Source organism: Mytilus edulis, chromosome 12 (assembly GCF_963676685.1).
Source record: "Mytilus edulis chromosome 12, xbMytEdul2.2, whole genome shotgun sequence".
Taxonomy (NCBI): domain Eukaryota; kingdom Metazoa; phylum Mollusca; class Bivalvia; order Mytilida; family Mytilidae; genus Mytilus; species Mytilus edulis.
In genome coordinates, this window is record NC_092355.1 from 38,332,539 (window position 1) to 38,353,172 (window position 20,634).

The 20,634-nt window shown below is 32.2% G+C and overlaps 1 long non-coding RNA gene across 1 annotated transcript; it reads left to right on the forward strand.

Annotated features, from left to right (window-relative positions):
* Positions 1-4,073: 4,073 nt before the first annotated feature.
* LOC139498406 (uncharacterized) lies at positions 4,074-5,880 on the forward strand. The gene is made up of 2 exons (XR_011657927.1): positions 4,074-4,214; positions 5,592-5,880. It is a non-coding gene; the product is annotated as an uncharacterized lncRNA (long non-coding RNA).
* Positions 5,881-20,634: the final 14,754 nt, after the last annotated feature.

Sequence of the window (20,634 nt, forward strand, 5' to 3'; positions counted from 1 at the left end):
CACTCTTTATCATGCGTATATCCGTCGAAAGGTACTTATATTTTTATTATTTCATCATCTTTTCGTTAAGTAGTGACAATTTACAAACTAACAGTTGACAGGCATACGTTTAGTTCATATTTGTTTGATACTAGAAATCAAAAAAGGTTTCCAAAAATAAATGGGACCGTCGTAAATGACTAGTTAGATGCAGGAATCAACAATTTTTATTTACATTCAAACTATTCGTTTGTATATCATTAAAGATCCTTGTATCACCGCTTTGTGACTAATGATATATTTAGGACTTTAAGGACACTAACCCTATCTTTTTTATGTTTTGGTAAAAGTTCTATTGCTTCGTCTTCATTTTAACTTATTTTCTTTTTGATGTTTGTTTTGGTTGTAAGAATTTCTTTTTTTTGGCAAGAGTGTTTTCTGTCATTCTTCAATTGTGCATTTTATCTAAGTCAAACACATTTTCTGCATTTAAAAACGCCTATACCAAGCCAGGAATATGACAGTTGTTGTTCATTCGTTTGATGTGTTTTGTCATTTAATTTTGCCATGGGATTAGAGACTTTCCGTTTGAATTTTCCTCGGAGTTCAGTATTTTTGGGATTTTATTTTTTTCTACCTTTAGATTTTTCATTAGATTTTTTATCCTTTTAGATTTTTCCAATATGGCGGAACATTCAAGTGAAGCAACACCTCAAGCTGCTATCATATGTGTATTTTGTGATCAACGAAGTGTTAAATGGAAGTGTGAAGAGTGTGGTTATATGTGTAATGAGTGTAAAGAAAAAGTTCACCGTAGGCTAAAATCATCACATACCCACAATATGTTATCTCTTAAAGATATTGGAAAGGTAAATGCACGTGTCGATATTTACTACCAAAATTTCTGTTGAAACGTTTCACAAATGTATATTTATGTGTTGATATCTATGAAGTTCCTAAGAATTATAAAGGTTGTATATATATAATACATTATATATCTATGACAGTAAGAAGATGTGGTATGATGCACAAAACCACTATCGATCAGAGACCAAATGACGTAGAAGTTACAGTCGCAATTGACCGTACATCACTCATCGATAAGCAAAATCCGTAAAAAGTACAGTATATATTAAAAGATTTCATTTCATTATTATTTTCAACTATGTACGTCAACGCCATAAATAGCAACAACACGATTAAGTTAATACAGTTTTAGTTTGAAGAAGCATCAATATGATGTTGAAAGTACACTCCTGACAACGTCAGTAAAAATCATCTTGAATCCAAATGAAAAAGTCAATAAACAACTGCAGAATTAATGTGATTCATTGTTGAACAATGTCCGTTTCACAATGAAAAGTCCATAACTAATACCGACAAACATTCATGGAATGCTGTTTAAATTCTGTAGAAAACAGTCTACATAAATAAGGCCGTTATTGTTCTCGTTTCAATTGTTGTACATTGTCATTTTATAGTTGACTATGCGGTATGGGCTTTGCTCATTGTTGAAGGCCGTATGGTGACCTATATTTGTTAATTTCTGTGTCATTTTGGTCTCTTGTTGTGAATTGTCGCATTGTAAATCATACCACATCTTCTGTAACCCGTTGAGAGGCGTATCAAACTAAAGACTGTAGCTACAGTAGCAAGGACATTCTGACCCTGATTATAAAGTATAAGGCTTTTTATGCCCCATTTATGGGCATTATATTTTCTGGTCTGTGCGTCCGTTCGTCTGTTCCGCTTCATTTTAAAGTTTTTGGTCGAGGTAGTTTTTTTATGAAGTTGAATTCCAATCATTTTGAAACTTAATACACATGTTCCTTATGATGTGATCTTTCTAATTTTAATGCCTAATTAGAGTTTTTATCCCAATTTTAAGGTCAACTGAACATAGAAATTAATATTGCGGGTGGTGCATCCGTGTACCTGGGACACATTCTTGTTTATCATCTGTTTTTCTTTTAAATAAGCGGCCATGCTTTTGATAGCACTGTCCGTGTTTAATTGCACGCATTAAACAAACACACAATCTGGGATTGTCTATTTGATGAATGCTGAAATCTGAAAGACGCCGTTATATCCAAAAATAACAATGCCAAAAATTAATTTTTTTAAAGGTTTTAAGTTACAAAGAAAAATGATTTTTTTACTATAAATATTACATGCAAAACCTAAATGTTTACGTTTTGAAGATTTTATTTTGTTCCTCACAAGCTATACTTGTGCGACAATTTGTGTAAATTTTGAATTTATTGTTAAAAAAAAATAATTCTACCATGAGTGTTGTTAGAAAATATCATATATCTCAGATTTGTCAACATCAGTAAATCATTCAATCGTGTTTGTTAAGATTGTCAAAGGTATTTGGTTTCTTTTAAACAAAACTCATTAGGCATGACTTGATTTACCAATTATTAAATATCATCGATACTTTAAATTATGTTTTTGTCGCATTCCTTTGTTGTGTATACCGAATCTACGTTTCACAAAATGTTTTGTGAATAACATTGCTTTTCTTAGACACATTTTGAGAATTATCATAATATCTTTAGTATTGAAGACAATTCTTCTAATTTTACAAATATAAGTATTCATCATATAACATTCTCCAATTTTATTATCTTAAGCATCTGTCTTATTTTCTTGGACAAGGGCAATGCAAATAACACAACTTCATCAAGGGAACGAAAGAGAAGGCGATGTTCTGTTATGCAGTACAAAGGTATAGCAGAAACACCGAACTTCAATTTTAATTCAAAAAGAGGAAGTCCATTAAGGGGGCTCGCGGGTCTAAATCAAATTTTCTATTTAATATAGGATTTCTCTATATTTTTCTATAAATGAACTTGATCTTATACCTAATAGACGAATGAAACAAAAAATGGGGCCACCGCTCACAATCTGCCTTCGAAAGAAATATACATTTTTGAAAACTTAAGGTACCTTTTTTTCTGTTGAACTAATAGGAGAAATAGAGGTAATGTCGAAATAAAAAAATAACTAAATTACAGAAATCGCTTAAACTTTACAATTATTTAGTTTATGTATAAAAAATATAGGTCACCGAGTAGTTAAAAAATGTATTTCGATTTTAATAACAACAAATGGCATTTAATCACCAACGGGAGATACTTTTTAGCTTTCTCAATGATATAGATATTTAAAAGTCATCTGAGGCCTAACTGAATCGATTTTTTGATTGATTTTTGTACCATATCATAAAGTAATAACTAATAGTGCAATGAAAAAACAAATGTTTAATTTTTCGCTGAAATTTTTGTACCCGCGAGCCTCCTTAACACTTAAAAAATCCAACGGTATCAGTTAACGAAACACGTGAAAAACAATTGTTATATTCAAGCCTTGGTATAGCCATATTTTGTCGAAAGTGTGTCAATCCTGGTTGTATAGCTAGCCGAACCCTCCCCTTGTAAGACAGTCGTTTAATAAGTTCTGTTATTTTGACAACATTAGGTGAGCAAACCCACACAGACATATAGGGCACTGTCATCATTTATGACGATTGTTCAACAGATTTATATAATTTGATCAGATGGTAACATTGATTGATTGATTGTTGGTTGCTTTACGCCGCATTAGCACCAGATGGTAACATGAATAATCACAGTCAATTGCATAAATACTGTGACAGATAATCAACTGCTCAAATACTAAATACCCGAAATGTAATACTGCTACATATACAACTTATATAACATATTATATATTCATGGTGATAATGAAATTAAATACAACATTTTAATTCTAGTATCCTTGATGAGTTCACTTTAAAGCTGTCAACGATTATTTTGACATAATTCGTTGAAATACATCAGTTAATTTAAAAAAAAAACAATTTAAGATGTCTGCATTTTTTTTGGTAAATGATAATCGATACAGGCTCTATGCAATTGGTCATTATGTGTTAGCAAATGTTCAACGAGAATCCTTCATACATCATTTTGTTTACATTAAAAATTAGAAAAGACAATAAAACATTATAAATATACTGTATATTGTCTTGTCATACCTTTGATTACTCTCAATTGAGGCATAATCTTTTCTTTCTTAAAGAACATTTGTTACAAAGATCAACCATGGTACCACGGTAATATAACGCGCAAGGAAGCAGTGAACTTACTTCAAAAACACAAATATATGGGAGACGGTGCTTTTCTCGTACGGGAATGTCAATCAAGTATTGGTAGCTTTGCAATAGACTGTATGTACGTATAAGTTTACACTACCCAAAAAGATGTTTGGCATATGTTAATCAGGATCTGCTCACCTCTTTAGAATCTTTCAGCTCTTATTTGAATACGCTCTTTTCCATCATACATACTCATGAGTTATAACGAACAAACTTTTTTAAAGCGTGATTAAGAAATTTTTTCAGACGGAGGGGAAGATAAAATATATTTCTAGATGATTTAGGTCTTTATAATTCGATGAAAAATCCAAATTCATCTACGGTCAACTTTGTCTGAGGGAGTTGAAACCTTAGTTTCTTTATAATTTCAAAATTTATAAACATATAATTTTAGAAAGGTTTGTTATAAATCATGTCAGTACCCGAAGGACCGATTACTGAGCTGATGATATCCTCGGGGACTGATAGTCTACAAGCGGAGGTATCGACCCAGTGATGTAAAATAAGGCAAACAACACGTTTATGTACTGCATACCTCCGAGGAGCTTTTATTGATTTACACTCATTAGGAACGCTCAAAGCCAAACATATGAAATCCGAGGGATGTATAAGTCCCGAACAGTTGGAGAGCTTTATATCAAAATTACATAAAACAAATTTCCCCATTCATCTAAGCATGATACACCTGACTTTGTTGCTCATGATAATTACAGATTCGCTATTATGCGATAATATTTCACCGACTATTGAAAAAAAGAGTACGGGAGATAACTTCGACATTTTGACTTTATCCATAGTCACCCTGTATATTAATTTCTATGAATTGAAAAAAAACTCAGGAGCAAACCAAGGAGTTGAGACCATGTAAGCGTCGTGTGTAAGCCATGAACCCCATACTGTGCAAATCCAAACTCAGTCAAAATATTATCCTGGAGATTAGGACACAATAGGTAAATTTTCCAATCTAACGACGAATACATTATCTAGATCTTAAACTTCAGAAAAATGTTTAATGTAAAATGACACATATATCAAAGTATCAACCGACTTGTTTTTTTGCTGGTGATGTAACTTTTATGTAGTATTGATTTTTGTCCTCATCTTTCATACCCCTGGTTGGGCAGTTTTGAGTTATTAGCACGTGCATGTCAGTAAAGTCCGTAAATTTTTTCACATAAATATAAGCGTGTCAATTAAAAAACTATTCATACAGTTATTTTTGTGGGTACTAATTTTCGAAAGTTGATGCATGTTGTATTTTTGTTTGGTTCATCGTAAGTTTGCCTACAAGCCCAGAGAAAACTTGTTCTTCGCTGAATATTTAGATTCATGGTTCAATTTCCTCACGAACTGAAAAAAGTGTATCCAACGCATAATAATAATCCACGGTATATTACTATTAGAATATAGACGTCATTACAATTTTTATTACTTATTATATGAAATATTTCAGGCTGAGGGGTGAACCGAAACATGTACAGATAAAAACAAAGAACATGTCTGGTCAGTTGAAGTATTGTGTAGGTGGAGAACTATTTGATGGACTTAATGACGTCATCGAATTTTTCAAATCAACTGCATTATCATTAAAAACAACCGGTCTTGCAACACATAATGTAATTCTTACAGAACCTGTTCTGCAAGAAACTTATATGTGATAAATAGGTGACGTCTAAAAAGATAAATTTTCAGTGGATAGAAAGGTTAAAAAATAATAAAACTATTATTTATTCCATTTACCTAACATGTGTTTTATTTTTCATTTATTTTCCGAATAGTATCAATTCATGACCATTAAACGAAAAAAACTATTTATTATACACATATAGAAAATAAACAGCTACCTAAATCTAGATTAAATATGCTACTTTGTACCAAAAGAATAGAACTGGTTTGAAAAAAATCCTATAATAAGCATCCCTGAACCGATTTCGCTCAATTTCTATACAAAATCAAATTAGTTCCGAAACAGGACTTGATTCCCATTAACAAAGCAATCAATCTTTGAAGCCGCTTGTGGCACCGTTAAAGTTCACAATTCATCTAAAGTATGCAACCCTCCCCCTAACCTAGTACAGTGGTATAACAGTTCAACATAAGAACGAACTATAACAATCAGTTGAAAGGGCTTAGGTCATCAGATAAAAAAATACAATGGAAAGTTGCCGGGTTCTGGTAAATCCCGACAACAAAAAGACACTAGGAACAGATCTGAAAGTACTCGCAGTTATCTGACAGCTAGTTCAAAGCCACTTACAACGAATGAAAACAAATCTTGCATCTAAAACTAAATAATTAATCCGTACACATCCAACATCCAATGGATTTAGTTTAAAGTCGTCATAAACAGTCAGAGAAAAACATGACCTTGTGCAATGCCAAGTTACAGGTATCGACAGATTGTAGATCCATGATTGTGTATATGTATATAGTTATCATAGGTATCATGATTATAATATGTAACATACTAGTAATATTTAGCTAACTTTTAATTTACTGATAACAAAATCAATAGTTATACCAATAAAAACAATAATCAATGATCTTATTACAGTGTTGAATTGGTAACCTTTTATAATAAGTTTATTTAAAGGAGCGATAAGTTTACAAGGATCATTTCTAAATTTCCGGGAACGGTTAACAACATTTCCATGAAAATCAGGATGTGCTATCCCGTTTGAAGTAAGTTTTCTACAGCTACAACCAAACTTCAAAACCAAATCGTAATATCTATGGAAAAATTTAGTAAAGGTTTCAAGTAATTCATGGTAACGATATCCCTGGTTTAATAATTTACTGGTAATACATAGATTGTGTTCGTTTAAATAAAAAACGGCACAATAGACACGGAAATACCGAACGAGCTGGGAAATATAAACATCGTAAGATGATGTCAAAGGAACATCACTATCTAAAAATAGAAAATTTACAATAGGGAACGAAAAATCGTCCCTTTTGTCGTAAATTTTAGTGTGGTGTTTCCCGTTTAAAACCGAAAATATCTAAATCCAGGAAAGGACAGTTATTACCGTATCAATTTGATTTATTTGAAGTAAGTTCCTTGGGGTAAATTTCAGCAGTATAATACTGCAAAGTAATCTAAAAAATGCAATTTTAAACAACGTATTAGAGAAAAACAAGCGGTTAAAGTGTGCTGATGTCAAAACAATACCAATAAAAAATGGTGACATCAACCAAAGACATCCCTGAATTAAAGGCTCCTTGCTTGCCATAAACAGAGTGAACCCATATTTAGCATGTCATCCATTGGTCACCCGCCCCCTGAAGCATGGACAGATATATAACATTACAATATGCACGTACATGATATAAAAACAAACTGTAAAAAAGGTAACACAAATTTATACTATTTCACACAAAGCATGTGCTAAGTACGAACATAGATTAAAAACGACAAAAAAAAATAACTACAATATTGATTGATAATTTTTCTCACGCCTCGTTAAGTACTTGTGTGCTATTTCATTGTGATCCTTTATGGTGAAGTAAATGGAGTGCACGGAAGTATAACATATTTTTCCCAGACGATTGAAAGCGAGCGCATCTGCCACGTGTTGGACCAGAGCTCACAATCTCAGTGTTGATATGCTAGTGATACAGGAGTGCGCCTACTAAGGGGAACTCGGCCAAAGACCCCCTACCCCCAAATATGATAAGTGCATTGCATGTTAACTATAAAATGAATTGATGTGGATGATATAGTCTTTTCGATGTTTTCAACTTTGTACTTGCTTGGCTTTATAACTATTTTGATATGAGCGTCACTGATGAGTCTTATGTAGACGAAACGCGCGTCTGGCGTACTAAATTATAATCCTTGTAATTTTGGATAACTATTTACTTCAGGGTAGAAATGATAGTTTTGATATGACATGAGCGTAATCAAAATGGCAAAACAGATATCAGAAGATGTGGTATGAGTGCCAATGAGACTACTCTCCATCAAAGTCATAATAAGTAAAAGAAAACTAAGAAAGGTCAAAGTAAGGTATTCTACACGGAGCATGACTCACATCAAACAACAAGCTAAAAAAAGGCCAAAAAATTACCAGTGTAAAACCGTTCAAACGTGAAAACCAACGGTTTAATCCATATAAAACATATCAGGTTTGGTTTCTGACTTAGGACAGGTGCAAGCAAATGCAGCGGGTTTAATCGTACCGACCGTCACCCTTATCTGAAACAAGTGTGTACCATCAAAAGATTGAAAAACACACTTTAAAATATATATTGGAATGGCCTAACTCAATCGTATAACAATGAAAACAAACAAATGAATATACACTGAACGCATAATACATATTTGAATCATTGCGTGTCGGTCGTTTGAACAACAAGATCCTGTAGAATCTTCCTTAATGAAAAAAAACCAAACAATTATTGTTTGTGTATGATAGTCTATTGGGTTTAACACATCTTTAGTACACATTTACTGTTGATATATATTGTTGCTCATATTCAAATAATAGTGACGAGAAACAAGATTTAGACAGAAAACATGAGAGATAAGTAGTAATAAAGGAATTTGTAATATTTATTCAAAGCGAGTACATATCTTATCTGATAGATGGTGTTATTTTTTTTTCAGAAGTCCTGATAGCTACAGCAACAATGACCTGGTCTTTTAGTGTTCTCAGTGTTTATTTGTCAACACTTTTGAGAGTATCGTGTTTCAGTCATTTTATTTACTAGGTACTTTCTCTCTCTTTCTTTGGAATGAAATCTAGCTTTTAATTAAGAATATTAAAACAAACCGAAAGCTTTCAATAAAAACATAATGCAAAGAGTTAATGCATATGTTCCATATTATAAAATTATATATAGAAATTTGACATTACGAATTGCCTCACTTTATTTACATGTAATGTCATCAAACCGTGTTATCTTTCTGCACTAATTAAGACTTTTTAAAATGTAATTTAAGTGTATTGTATAGCTTTGTTTTGGTATTGTTCTTCTTTAAAGAATAAAAGTAACCAAATACCATTCAAAATTAAATATTTAGAATCATTGGTTTTTCAGAGAATTACTAGTACCTTAAACAGGTAAATATTGTTATGACTTATACTTATTTAATATGTATGAATATATATTTACACGTCATTTTGTTTTACCAAGTAATATATAGCAGATTGTTTTGTTTTTTAAATAGGTATAACGCAATATTTCAATCCAGTTAGTAATTAAATTCATTATATCCATTTATATGTTTGTAATTTTGTAATTGTATGGTAAAACATTGTATGGTTAAACGTTTCTGAAAAAGGCATATGTAAGAAATATAATTTGAATCACTCAAGCAGCTAAGGAATACAAACTGACATAGATATAATATAATACAACTGTTGATCAAACAAATTGAGGCCCATTAAGGACGTTATCTAAAAAATCAATACATCAATCAATGAATTTCAATGTACACACAGTAGATAGCATGAACAAAGAGAAGGGGACAGGCACCCATTGCATTTCAATTGTATGATTGTTTTCAAAAACAACATGTGTTTCTTGCGCATGCTAGTCAGAAATTGTTGTTATAGTTTCTGACCATTCGTCACAACTCGGCTGATTCCGTACCTCATCTAACGACGGATAGAAGGAGAGTAGCGGAGTCACTCGAGGATTGCCGATTGCAGGATATATCATTCGTCACAACTCGGCTGATTCCGTACCTCATCTAACGACGGGTAGAAGGAGAGTAGCGGAGTCACCCGAGGATTGCCGATTGAAAGATATATCATTCGTCACAACTCGGCTGATTCCGTACCTCATCTAACGACGGATAGAAGGAGAGTAGCGGAGTCACTCGAGGATTGCCGATTGCAGGATATATCATTCGTCACAACTCGGCTGATTCCGTACCTCATCTAACGACGGATAGAAGGAGAGTAGCGGAGTCACTCGAGGATTACAAATGGAGTTTCTGACTTCATTTGATTCTCTTAGTTATTGTTACCATGATTTGTATTTTCTGTCGGTTAAGGTGGTACCTAACACCTGAACTAAAATTAATTTGGCTCGTTTAATTTTCTTTAAATTTTGACAAAGTATTCAGTTTGACCCTTTGACAAAAATATTAAAATTTCAAAAACTTTGAACCAACGGTTTAATCAGAAAAATTACACTGGTTATATAGCAGTTTGACAAAAACTTATTTTGATCATTGAGAAGCTTAATATAACCTTAACAACACAACGTCATTAAAACGTTCTGCTGATTTTACAGAGTTATCTCCCTGTAGTGTTAGGTACCACCTTAATCAACCATTTTCTACATTTGAAAATGCCTGTACCAAGTCAGGATTATGGACTTTCCGATTTGATTTTCCTCTGAGTTCAGGGTTTTTGTGATTTAACTCTTTATCCAATTAGAATATCAGTGAACTACTATTACCTTAATTTACAATTAATTGAACATTTATTGCTTGTAAATTAAACCTATAGTGGCAAAGATATCCTGCCAATTCAAAAAAATTCTAAAATGTTAGTTGAAAACTTTTTAAACTAACTGAATTATCTAACGCTTGCATTTGAAGAATATATATAAAAAAAAGAAAAATCACAAAAATACTGAACTCAGAGGAAAATCTCATCGGAAAGTCATAATCAAATGACAAAATCAAATGACAAAACACATCAAAAACGAATGGACAAGAACTGTCATATTCCTAACTTGGTACAGACATTTTCAAATGTAGAAAATGGTGGATTAAACCTTGTTTTATAGCGCTAAACCTCTCACTTTGATGACAGTCTTATCAAATTCCGTTATATTTACAATGATGCGTGAACTTAACAGACATAATAAATAAAATAGTCAAAATATGGTTCATCATCGTGTAACAACTTTAAAAGGAACAATTTAACAGAACACAACAATATTTATCTACAAACACATTCATTGATTCGCGTGTCTGACTTCAGAAAATTTTATACGTCACATTTATAAATTGTTCTTATGGTTCTTCTTTATTACAGTGTTTTCCTTTCTTGTTCAACTAAGTAAAATCCAAGACATATTGTATTGTTTAGGACATTAACCTGATATCTAGGTCTGTCATGTCAACATGGTCAATGTTTTTTCTCTGTTAAGCAAAGTTGAGGGTTAAATAGGTTTAAGCACTAAATTTATATTCACATTAAGATTTTGGGAAACTTTTCTTTTGAGCTTTTTTTTTCTTTATTGATACGTACATAACATTTGAAATAGAATTTACATGAGTAAACGTTTTGAGATGCAATCTAACCTTCATTGTTTACCTTGTACATGTACATATGTACATTACGTACAATTGAAAATCGAAAGTATTTGTTTTTGAAGAATTTTTTATTTCAACCATGTCCTTTTATGTAATGATGAGTTTGCCTTGTTTCAACTAACCATCCTCTTCTTAAAAGGTCATCAACCTGAGTGAATGTGTGTAAAAATCTGCCACACTGATCCCAATGTATGTCTCCTTTTTTATAAGAATAAGACAAGTCGGAGAAAACAATACTTGTGGGTAACAATCAGATATTAAACTATGATTATGTGAATACCCAGAAAAAGACTACTTTGCTTTAATCAACCAACCTCCGAGACCGACGAACGAAATGCAAAGTCCGATTCTACATTCATATTGTTTTAAAACAAGAAAATAGTTCGACTAAATATGGTAAAAAGTAAAAACACAAAAATACTGAACTCCGAGGAAAATTCAAAAAAGAAAGTCCAAAATCAAATGGCAAAATCAAAAGTCCAAACACATCAAACGAATGGATAACAATTGTCATATTCCTGACTTGGTACAGGCATTTTCTAATGTAGAAAATTGTGGATTGAACCTGGTTTTATAGCTAGCTAAACCTCTCACTTGTATGACAGTCGCATCAAATTCCATTACATTGTCAACGATGCGTGAACAAAACAAACATACTCAAAGAGTAAAAATGTCAAAAATAGGGTACAGCAGTCAACATTGTGTTATCATCTTAATCACTATAAAAACAACAAATGTAACGAAAAAGCACAAAAAGGCATACATTAAATTTAACATCCTCATTTTGCTTATCTTATACGATTTTATTTATCTATGTAAAGTCTACCCGTAAAGGATGGAAGGTTTTCAGTACTGGTGTAAAATTTGAAATTCGCACAGGTAGACATAAAATAATTTTGTCGTTCAAATTATGACGACATACATAAATGCAGAGTCACGTAAAGTAGATATAACAAAAAAACAGACTTAACAGTACAAGTAATAATAATAAATAAAATAATAGTGTGGTTCAAAGTATGACGGGATACATAAGTACAGAGTAACGTCAAATATATATCATAAAAAACAGACTTTACAGAAAAAGTAGTATTAATGAATAAAATAGTTTTGTCATTCAAAGTATGACAAGATCCATAAGTAAAAGTAATATTAATAAATGAAATAATTTTGTCGTTCAAAGTATGATGTTTAACATAAGCACAGAGGCACGTCGAATGAATATTTAAAAAAACTGACTTAACAGTAAAAGTAATATTTATAAAGACAAATAAAAGAATACTATAACACGTTATTAAGATGATAATCAACGTCAGTACGCAAAATCTATACTTCAAGACCATCTTGTATTATTTGTGAAATTGATACGGAATATCTATCAACAAGTTCTTGGTATCTTCCGATGAACCTTTTTATAAAAAAGGACGATACGTTCTTTGACACACCCCTGTTTCATCAACTTTCTGCTCAGACACTGGTGACGTTTTGCAAAGTCTGAATAGGAGCTGCAAGCTCTTGAATACCGAATAAGTTGGGAAATGTATATTCCATATGCAGGTGAAGTCGGTATATTACTAAGGTGGGGGAAATTGATAATTTCAAAATTAAAATCGTCCTTTGTCATAGATTCTGGTACTGAAATGACTGTGTATGTCAAATTCGAGGTATAAGTCTTAAAATGAGGCGGAGGAAGGCGTGTCTGTTGTCTCTTTAATTTCTAGTGCTTGTGGGTATATTAATGGAACCCAATCAGAAAAGTTCGGATTGTTAATAGAAAGAACATCATCAATATATCTGAAAGTGAAATTAAATAACCTGGCTTTTTTGATCTTCTTGTTTTTGACAAGTGTCTGAAGGAACTCTGATTCATATAAAAATAAGAAGAGGTCGCTAAGGAGAGGTGCACAGTTCGTTCCCATAGGAATGCCGACAATTTGTTGAAAAAGTCTACCTCCAAATTCAACAACTATGTTGTCAATAAGAAGTGCCAACATACTGATCACTTGTTCCTCTGTGTAGTATGTTTTACCATTTTGTTCCTTGTTACCAAAATATGCCTTATGGTATCCCAAAGTAATAAATTTATAGCGTATGCTACCATTTTTATGATGAAAAGCATTGTGGATTATTTCTTTTAGACGGTTTTTCAATTTCACATGGGGAATGGTTGTATTCAAGGTAGAAAAATCAAAAGTTTTGATAGAACTAATTTCAGAAAAAGACCGAGATTTAAAATTATCAAGAAGTTCTTAGGAGTTTTTAAGAATCCACATATAGTTAGTACCACTACGCGAGTAAACAGTTTCAGAGTATATCTGAAGACCCTCTTTAACTGCGGACAGAATTTTAGTCAATCTAATGGACAATTCTTTAGTAGAACATGTAGATGAGCCGGCAATGTGCCGTTGTTTGTACGGAATTTTGTGAAGTTTAGGTATCCAATACAAACAAGGTAAGTCCTCCGATTTGTTGTTCAATGCAATGTTCATAGAAGCCATGAAGGACTTATGATTCCCCAAAATCTCCTCCTTGTCAAATGATATGTTTTTGTATGTGGGATTAACTGAGTGCTCATTTATTCCCAATTCTTTTATAAGACACTCGTAGTAATACGATTTACATATAAAGACAATATTATTTGAAGCTTTGTCCGCTGGACAACGACATACTTATCTTGAAGGGTTTAGTCACGTTTCTCCAACATTTGATAATTAGACTAAAACAACATAAGGGATTAGGGGGTCCTCATAAGGACTGGCATCGTGATAATTACTTGTAATTCAACTATATCAGATTCTTTATTTCTTATAAAACCAAGTTAATGGTACAAAGAAAGATATTTTTACATATTATTACATACAAATTTTGCGCATGACAAGTTTGCACAATACGAGCAACAAGAATGAGAGATTGGTGATCAACCTGGAGAACATACTTCTATATTGATTATTCTAATTAATTTACACAAATTTTTTAATACACGAATATTTTTTTAAATAAATAAAGCGCCGAATTTTAAAACATTTACTCGGCTTACATAGTAGGGTTTAAGAAAAGCTCTTCTAGTTTCAGGTCTTAACTAAAATATTGAAAAAAGGGATATTGTTTAAAAATGTTTATATCAAAACATTAACAAACCATATATTTTTGGTCGAGTATAACAAGAAACGGTTACGTAATTATTTTCATCCGCCGTATTTGATTTACAAAATTAAAAGGGTTATTCAACAAAAAAAAATCCTTAAATAAACAAGGGAAATTCTAATCAAACTGAAAATATCATAAAAAATTATGAAGAAATAATCTCGAAATTATTTTTTTTTAAATATTTTTTTTTATTAAAAGTAACACGAAAAATCGAAATGTTCACTGACTGTACCTCATTTTAGTAATGTATTCTATTACTTAATATATTTTTGTATTTGTGTTACATGTAGATGTTAAAATCTAAACCGATGCAAAACAGCCAAGTTTTATTTATGTAAAAAGTCACCAAAAGCGATTGTCTTCTAGTGCGAAGAACCATATATCTACCTAGTCGTTCTGTCTGTATATCACTAGAGCCGAAGCCAGTTTACGTGGTATGCGGTCTTAGCAGATGAAATAGTCAGTCGTATATCTGTCCACTTTTTCTACGAAAACGGAGCTGATACAAATTGGGTACATCACGTCGCGTCGTGATCTATATAGTGTTTAACTGTGGGAACTGGCTTGGTGAATATTGTGCACTACTAGTATTTTCGATTTGTTACTTGAGCTTTGGACAATTAATGCAAGTTGACTAAGAATTTTGAATAAATTCTCAAGATAAGGGGGAGTGTTGGAGCCTGTTATTCGGTGGTTGTCGTTGCTGTGTAATATATTCGTTTTTCGTTCATTATATTGTACATAAATTAGGCCGTTAGTTTTCTCGTTTGAATTGTTAAGCATTTGTTTTCTCGGGTCCTTTTAAGGCTGACTATGCGGTATGTTTTTGATCATTGTTGAAGGCCGTACGGTGATCTATATTTGTTAATGTCTGTGTCATTTGGTCTCTTGTGAATAGTTGTCTCATTGGCAATCATACCACATCTTCTTTTTTATGTATAATTGTTAACTTATATTTTATTTTGTCTCTTGTAGAGAGTTGTCTCATTGTCTATTATACCATGCACATCTTTTTTTTTATATAAAATAAAAAATACATCACTGTGTTAGACTATATGGACTTTTACAATTTTGGGAGACTATTAAAAAATATATATATATCTTTAAAAAATATATACCTTTTTAAGAATATTTTGGTCAAGAACAGGTGAATTACAGGTAGATATCAAGATCCAGTCCTTAAAAGGACCCCATAATCCCTAATGTTGTTTTAGTCTAATTACCAAATGTTGGAGAAACGTGACCACACCATCTTGAAGAGATGATAGACATTTTACAGCCTCTTTGTCGAATGCGACGTTTTATCAGAGACCTGATTGTTTTGACCCATTCTGACAAAGTGTCCAGTTGAACTTCATCTCGTTTAGCCCATGCTCTGGCGTTGTCCTCAATGGAATCCATAATTATTTTGAAGTTATGGTTCCAATTGATGTGTTGGGGTTCTCTAAACTTAGGACCACGATAAATCACCATTCGGAGATTTTCATGTTGAATTATGTTTAGATCCCCAGTAATAACATGGCCAGAGGGGCTGTAATTGTAAGGCGAGTGGGAACTGTCACATGTCAGAGGTTTTTTTTATGTATTGTTCTAAATCAAGGTCCTGTAATGCTTGTTTATAGTTAAATATTTTGGGTGCAATGGTTTTGGTGTAACTGTAGGATACAATAGGAACCGACTGATTTTGAAAATAAATAGGAATTTTAGATGTTACCTCCTTGTGATGTAGAACGTTGCTGATGTTAATTGCATCAATTCCTCTATTGGTAAAGTAAACAGGAAGGAATGTCCTCCTTTCCTCATGTAAAGGTTCCGATCTTAATGGTTTAAAGAGACGGAAAAGAGCTACATAACAAATTATACTGACAAGTCTGTATATTGGAGAAAAAGTATTTGTGCCTCCTTTGTCAACTGCATAATCTCTAAAACATTTTAGAAAATTTACAGGCAGTGAAAAAAGAATAGTTCTTATGTAATGTAACCCTAACGGATGATGTAGATGAGAAAGAAAGTCATTAAGCTTCCAGAGGCCGATCTAGATTTGGAAGACTTTTTTACATTAGGCCGATGGTAACGTTTTTGTCAATGACTACGTTGGTTTCGCAAGGTAGTATTGAATTAACTCATTACATTAACATCACTGCAGGCTGGACTTGACAAATTTCTTTCTCCTTTGACATTATCATTGCAACCATATGGCATTGCAGTACCTAGTTCCCTTATCCAGAAATTTTCTCTATCTTTTCGGAAAGAAGTACTAAGTACAGGGCTATTTGTGTGGTAATAAATTTTCTCGATGATGCACACTTTCATAGATAACGAAGAATCATGGTCCGGTGGTTAAAATGGTTATAAAGAACCCTGAATTGCGGATCTTTATTATCAGACCGGTGTTGATTCATCCTTTAACGTAAAGTTTGTCGAGTTTCACCAACATAAAGTAGTCCACACAAAGTACATTCGATTCCGTACACTACATTGTCCGTGGAACAGTCCAGAGGCTCCAAAGATTTAGTATAATACGTTTTTCCTGTTAAGTTACTGGTGAAATCAGGAGTCGTGATTAACATATTACATTTCTTACACGTGCTCCTTTTTCATTTTTTGTGTTTACAAGAAGAAATGATAGGTGTTGATTCACTTGTAGCAGGTGTATTCAAACAGTCGAAAATATTAACGGAACATGGCTTTAATTTATGAAAAGTATCTGAATTTTTAAAGTAGTAATTACCTTCTGGCATTCATTGGTAATAGATGTCGACACATTTGAATGGCGAAAATTTTAAGTTGCCTCTAGCATGTCTAGTAAAAAGTGTTTGTTGTATGAGATTTAGCCTTTATACATTTCCTACCGTGAAGCTTTTGCAATATACTTTAACATGTAGAGGGCGAGGCATTCCGCCAACACTAGGTAAAAGTATGAACTGACATAACGGAACATGTTCCGTAAACCGGACGTCACTTTTTGTCATTCGTTCTGTATATCCGTCGACAGGTAGTTATTTATTTTTTCATCATCTTCATTTAAATGTAGGTAGTGAAAATTTACAAACTAACAGTTGACAGAAATACGTTTAGTTAATATTTGTTTGATGCTACAAATCAAAAAAGGTTTAAACAAACATGGGACCGTCGTAAATGACTAGTTAGATGCAGGAATCAACAATTTTTATTTACATTCAAACTATTCGTTTGTATAACATTGTAGTTCCTTATATTACTGCTTTGTGACTAAAGATATATTTAGGACTTTAAGGACACTGACCCCATCTTTTCTATGCTTTGAATGAAGTTATATTGCTTGGTCTTCATTTTAACGTATTTTGTTTTTGATGTATGTTTTGGTTGTTTTAATATTACTTTTTTTGTAATAGTGGTCTTTTTCAATTGTGCATTTTACAAAACACGTTCCGATGATCAAACTCGTATTTTTCTCATTGTATGTTGCAATAACGACCTCCACTTTAAGATTTTTCATTAGAATTTTTTCAATATGGCGAAATATTCAAGTGAAGCAACACCTCAAGCTGCTATTATGTGTGTGTTTTGTGTTCAACGAAGTGTAAAGTGGAAGTGTGAAGAGTGTGATCATATGTGTAATGTGTGTAAAGAAAATAATCATTATAGGCTAATATCATCGCATAAGCACACGATTTTATCTCTTAAAGATATTGGAAAGGTAGCTACACGTTTGTGTTCTAGATATTTACAATAAATGGGTATTTTTCAAACGTCTTAGTTAATTTATGTTTCTGGGATGATACATATTGATAATAATGTCGTGCCTAAACACTAGGGTTGTATATAGATATTACATAATGTATCTATAAACATAAGAAGATGTGGTTTAATTGCCATTGAGACAACTCTCCAACAGATACAAATTACATAGAAGTTTATAACGATATGTCTCCGTACGTTGGTCATCCTCTTCGTAGGCATGTTTAATTGCACATTTTAAACAACCAATCTGGAAATGTATATGTGAATGCGAAAATCTTACAAATGTCTTTATATTAAAATAAGCCTGAAGGAAAAAGCTATGCGAAAATAAACTGTTTTAACAGTTTAAGCTTTTAAAGGCCAAAGAAACTATATATAAAAAAAAAAGTAAAATCACAAAAATACTGAACTTAGAGGAAGATCAATTGGGAAAGTCCATAATCACATGGCAAAATCAAATAACAAAACGCATCAAAAACGAATGGACAAAAACTGTCATATTCCCGACTTGGTTTAGGCATTTTCAAATGTAGAAAATGGTGGATTAAACCTGGTTCTATAGCGCTAACCCTCTCACTTTAATGACAGTCTCATCAATTTCCGATATTTTTACATTGATGCGTTAAGTAAACAGACACAATAAATATAATAGTCAAAATATGGGTACATCAGTCATCATCGTTTAACAATTTTAAAGGGAACAATTTAACAGAACACAAAAACATCTACTATCTACGAACACATTTATTGAGTGTCTGACGTCAGCAAATTTTATACGTCACATAAATTTGTCGTTCAATGTGCGTACAAACAATTTTAAAATTTTCATGAGAATGTTAGCATACAGGGTTAAACAATCAAAAGTATGTAAGAATAATTTTAAGAAATAGACCGAGATTTAAACTAGTCCAAAAGTTATATATAGAATTTAAAAGAATCCAAAAATAGTTAATTCCACTACGCGATTGAATGATTTTGACGTTTGTGGTTCAACGTATATTGTAATTTATAATAGAAATATATCATAATGACATATAATAGAACAATATCATACTGACGGGATCTTTTAAAGTACAGAGTCACGTTATAAGAACAAAAGAAATACAAAAAGTCGCAAATACAAAACAAACCACAAAATAAATGAAAGCCAATACAAATACATTGACGAGATGTATAAGTACCGAGCCACGTGAAACGGATATCACATGAAACCATTCAACAGTAAAAGTAATATTAATAATAGAACAAATACAAATGAAAGAACTATAAAACACGATGTTAAGATGATAAACAACATTAGTACGAAGAATCTATGCATCAAGACCATCGTGTATTATTTGAGAAGTTGATACGGAATATTTATCAACAAGGTCTTGGTACCTTCCGATGAACTTTTTTAGAAAAAGAACGAGACGTTCTTTGACATACCCCTGTTTCATCAACTTTCTAGTCAGACACTGATGACGTATTACAAAGTCTGAGTAGGAGCTGCAAATCTCTTGAATATCGAATAAGTTGGGAAATATATATCCCATATGCAGGTGAAGTTGGTATATTGCTACTAAGGTGGGGGAAATTTATGATTTCAAAATTAAAATCGTCTCGTTTGTCATAGATTCTGGTCATAAATTGTGGATACAAAACCTGAATGTTTACATTTTAAATATTTTATTTTGTCCCTCAAACACAATATTTGTGTGACAATTTAGGTACATTGTGTATCTTTTGTTTGAACCTTTATTTATTCTAAGTGTTGTTTAAAAATATCATATCAACGTATCGGCTTTCTTTAAAACAAAAACTCAATAGGCATGACTGATTCCCCAATAGTTTAATGTCATCAATATTTCAAATTGTGTTTGTTTTTAAATTCCTTTAAATATACATACCAAATCCACGGTTTAAAAACATTTAATATGAATAAAATAACCGTTTCTTATTCAAAATTAAAAGTATCGAAACACCTTTAATAAAGACAATTCTTCTTATTTTAAAAATATGAGTACTCATCATTAACTTTTCTCTTCTGAAATAAATCCCACTATTAAAATTAAATTAACGTTTTGATTTGTATATTTAAACAACTTGTTCACCAACGCCCTCGCTCCGCGGTGATAAAAGTAATACTTCATGACTTTCAGGAAAAAAGAACGTTTTGACATAATGTTTGTATATTAGGGAGACTGATTTACCAATACAAATATTGTTTTTACTATTACAAGCTGCGTCGGATAGAAGTCGACCTCGTGCAAATAAATAAAAAAAACATCTTTTAAGCCATTTCGGATTGAACAAAACTTCTATAAATAAAGGCAACAGTAGTATACCGCTGTTCAAAACTCATAAATCC